The following is a 4,243-nucleotide window of genomic DNA, read 5'->3' on the forward strand; positions in this document are numbered from 1 at the left end:
CTGTTACACCCACAATCCAACCGCTTCGTTCAAATCAAATAACATTAATTACTCAAGTAAGTACCTATCAATGGCAATTCCAGATCCCACTCTTGCAGGACCCAAACACACGTGAAAGGCACCGATGCCTCCGCCTCAGCTCCCTCTTGGTAGGAAGCAGAGTGGTGCTCTGCCACATTGGCTGGAGGGGCCATGTCTCACTCGGGGTCTCGTAAAGGGAGTTCGGCCAGGGGTCTCCCAGATTCTGGAGAGGAGCTGCCTCCTCTTACGAGTATGGGCTGAAGGCTGGAAGGAAACAGCCCACCCAGAGAGGCCGTGTCCATGCACTGCTTTGGCCGCACTGCTCGCTCCGCCGTGGGGTCTGGTAGCTCTGTCCTCAGCTGGATGCTTCAGATGAAATTATAGCAGGAAATTGTTGATACTGAAATCATCATATTTTAATATGATGATTTCAGTATGCTGCTCACGGGCAGCAAGTGAGCTCACCCCTCAGCAAGGCCCCGTTATCAGCTGCCTGCAGCCACCAGCTCTGCCTGGACTGGCGTTGCTCACAATCAAATTCGGAGCTGAGGGCAGATAAAAAAACCCGATCCCCGCTCTGCAGAGCCTGAGAGCCATGCTGAATGTCACACTTGTAAGTACAAAGAGAGTCTCAGTCCTGACGGATGAGTCGCCGGTGTCTGTGCCACTGTGGGAGGTCACGGGTGGGAAGCAGCGATGGGACCTTGTGGGGATGCGGGGCCAGAGGAGCGGGCGCGGGAGAGGCCAAAGCTCTCCCTTCTGCCCCCGGTGCCTGGGAACTGACCCACCCCTGTTTCAGCACACAGAGTTTTTTTCCTGTGAGATCTAAAGAATAAAATAAAAAAAATTGAAAAAAGTTCTAAAATAATGAGAAATTTCCAAAATAGGTGTGTTCACATAGCACATACACGCTAAGGCATCCAGCATCTTTCACGCGCCCCTTTGTGCTGCCTGTGCCGTGCTGATCCCAGCCGGGCATCCCTCCGGGGCCAGCACGCCAGAGCCAGGCTGACAGATTTGGCCCGTTGTTTCCCAACCCTTTGCCCCGTTGAGCCGGGTGTCGCGGAGCCACACTGCCCTGCCTCCTCCCCCAGCATCGCTGGGGCACGCAGCAGCCCTCCCCGCAGACAGCTGGGCAGAGCTACAGCTCTTTGAAGAAGGACAAATTGCATTACTTAGCTCAAGCAAATATCCTTACAAGTCTGATATTTTCAAATCCCTGTGGAAACGTTAAGCTAATGTTAAATTTATCAAAACCCTCTAGCTTTTAGCCCTCCATCAGTTTAAGGAGCTTCTTATTACGTTCTTCAAAGCAATTAGGAGGCGCACACACACTACATTTCAATTAGGTTGAAAAATAATATTTGAGGCAAAGTTAAATTCATTTTTTAATTAAATGCAAAAATTTCCCTAATAATTAATTTGGGGGGTGGGGGGCAAAGTAGTGGTGTAAAAGCACTCCGCAAAGTTTGGCCAGAAGGGTGCTGGATGGAGGTTTAACTTCAGTGCACACACTGAGATGCACGCTGGCTTTGGGAAGTGGCTGTTTTGTCCCGGTATCAGTCATCTCTGATACGAACTGTCCCACCTAATGCAAATTGTTTAACTGCAGACAGATCTGCGGGCAGCAGCTCATGGCCCTCAGCTCCTTCTGTAGCACCGTGGTTTAACCCCAGCCAAGAACCAGGACCACGCAGCCGCTCGCTCACTCCCCCCCATTGCGATGGGGGAGAGAATCAGAAGAGTAAAAGTGAGAAAACTCATGAGTTGAGATAAAGACAGTTTAATAGGTAGAGCAAAAGCCACGCACACAAGGAAAGCGAAGCAAGGAATTCATTCCCCGCTCCCCATGGCAGGCGGGTGTTGAGCCGTCCCCAGGACAGCCGGGTGCCATCACACAGAACGGTGACTTGGGAAGACAAACACTGCCACTCCAAACATCCCCCTTCCTTCTTCTTCGCCACCTTTATATACTGAGCACATCACATGCCATGGGATAGCCCTGCGGTCAGTTGGGGTCAGCTGTCCCGGCTGTGTCTCCTCCCAACATTTTGTGTCCCCCCAGCCCATCCCTGCTGAGAGGCAGAAAAGGCCTTGACCACGTGGTGACAACCAGAAACACCAGCAGGCTTTGACACCACCCTCACCTCAGATCCGAAACACAGCCCCACACCAGCTGCCAGCAAGAACGTTAACTCCACCTCAGCTGAAATGGTGACACGCGGCCAGAGGAAAGAGGGACGCGTGGTCAGGAGCAGCCTCAGTTGCTGCCCGTGTGCCTTTTTCTTTCAACTAACTGCAAGTGGAGTGTGACACTGCTGCCCGTGCTGCTGCCCACACTGCTGCCTGCACCACTGCCTGCACTGCTGCCTGCACCACTGCCTGCACTGCTGCCCACACTGCTGCCCACACTGCTGCCTACACCACTAGTACAAAGAGAGTCTCAGTCCTGACGGATGAGTCGCCGGTGTCTGTGCCACTGTGGGAGGTCACGGGTGGGAAGCAGCGATGGGACCTTGTGGGGATGCGGGGCCAGAGGAGCGGGCGCGGGAGAGGCCAAAGCTCTCCCTTCTGCCCCCGGTGCCTGGGAACTGACCCACCCCTGTTTCAGCACACAGAGGTTTTTTCCTGTGAGATCTAAAGAATAAAATAAAAAAAATTGAAAAAAGTTCTAAAATAATGAGAAATTTCCAAAATAGGTGTGTTCACATAGCACATACACGCTAAGGCATCCAGCATCTTTCACGCGCCCCTTTGTGCTGCCTGTGCCGTGCTGATCCCAGCCGGGCATCCCTCCGGGGCCAGCACGCCAGAGCCAGGCTGACAGATTTGGCCCGTTGTTTCCCAACCCTTTGCCCCGTTGAGCCGGGTGTCGCGGAGCCACACTGCCCTGCCTCCTCCCCCAGCATCGCTGGGGCACGCAGCAGCCCTCCCCGCAGACAGCTGGGCAGAGCTACAGCTCTTTGAAGAAGGACAAATTGCATTACTTAGCTCAAGCAAATATCCTTACAAGTCTGATATTTTCAAATCCCTGTGGAAACGTTAAGCTAATGTTAAATTTATCAAAACCCTCTAGCTTTTAGCCCTCCATCAGTTTAAGGAGCTTCTTATTACGTTCTTCAAAGCAATTAGGAGGCGCACACACACTACATTTCAATTAGGTTGAAAAATAATATTTGAGGCAAAGTTAAATTCATTTTTTAATTAAATGCAAAAATTTCCCTAATAATTAATTTGGGGGGTGGGGGGCAAAGTAGTGGTGTAAAAGCACTCCGCAAAGTTTGGCCAGAAGGGTGCTGGATGGAGGTTTAACTTCAGTGCACACACTGAGATGCACGCTGGCTTTGGGAAGTGGCTGTTTTGTCCCGGTATCAGTCATCTCTGATACGAACTGTCCCACCTAATGCAAATTGTTTAACTGCAGACAGATCTGCGGGCAGCAGCTCATGGCCCTCAGCTCCTTCTGTAGCACCGTGGTTTAACCCCAGCCAAGAACCAGGACCACGCAGCCGCTCGCTCACTCCCCCCCATTGCGATGGGGGAGAGAATCAGAAGAGTAAAAGTGAGAAAACTCATGAGTTGAGATAAAGACAGTTTAATAGGTAGAGCAAAAGCCACGCACACAAGGAAAGCGAAGCAAGGAATTCATTCCCCGCTCCCCATGGCAGGCGGGTGTTGAGCCGTCCCCAGGACAGCCGGGTGCCATCACACAGAACGGTGACTTGGGAAGACAAACACTGCCACTCCAAACATCCCCCTTCCTTCTTCTTCGCCACCTTTATATACTGAGCACATCACATGCCATGGGATAGCCCTGCGGTCAGTTGGGGTCAGCTGTCCCGGCTGTGTCTCCTCCCAACATTTTGTGTCCCCCCAGCCCATCCCTGCTGAGAGGCAGAAAAGGCCTTGACCACGTGGTGACAACCAGAAACACCAGCAGGCTTTGACACCACCCTCACCTCAGATCCGAAACACAGCCCCACACCAGCTGCCAGCAAGAACGTTAACTCCACCTCAGCTGAAATGGTGACACGCGGCCAGAGGAAAGAGGGACGCGTGGTCAGGAGCAGCCTCAGTTGCTGCCCGTGTGCCTTTTTCTTTCAACTAACTGCAAGTGGAGTGTGACACTGCTGCCCGTGCTGCTGCCCACACTGCTGCCTGCACCACTGCCTGCACTGCTGCCTGCACCACTGCCTGCACTGCTGCTCACACTGCTGCCCAC

Source organism: Charadrius vociferus, unplaced genomic scaffold (assembly GCF_000708025.1).
Source record: "Charadrius vociferus isolate BGI_N301 unplaced genomic scaffold, ASM70802v2 scaffold323, whole genome shotgun sequence".
In the NCBI taxonomy this organism is placed as follows: Eukaryota; Metazoa; Chordata; class Aves; order Charadriiformes; family Charadriidae; genus Charadrius; species Charadrius vociferus.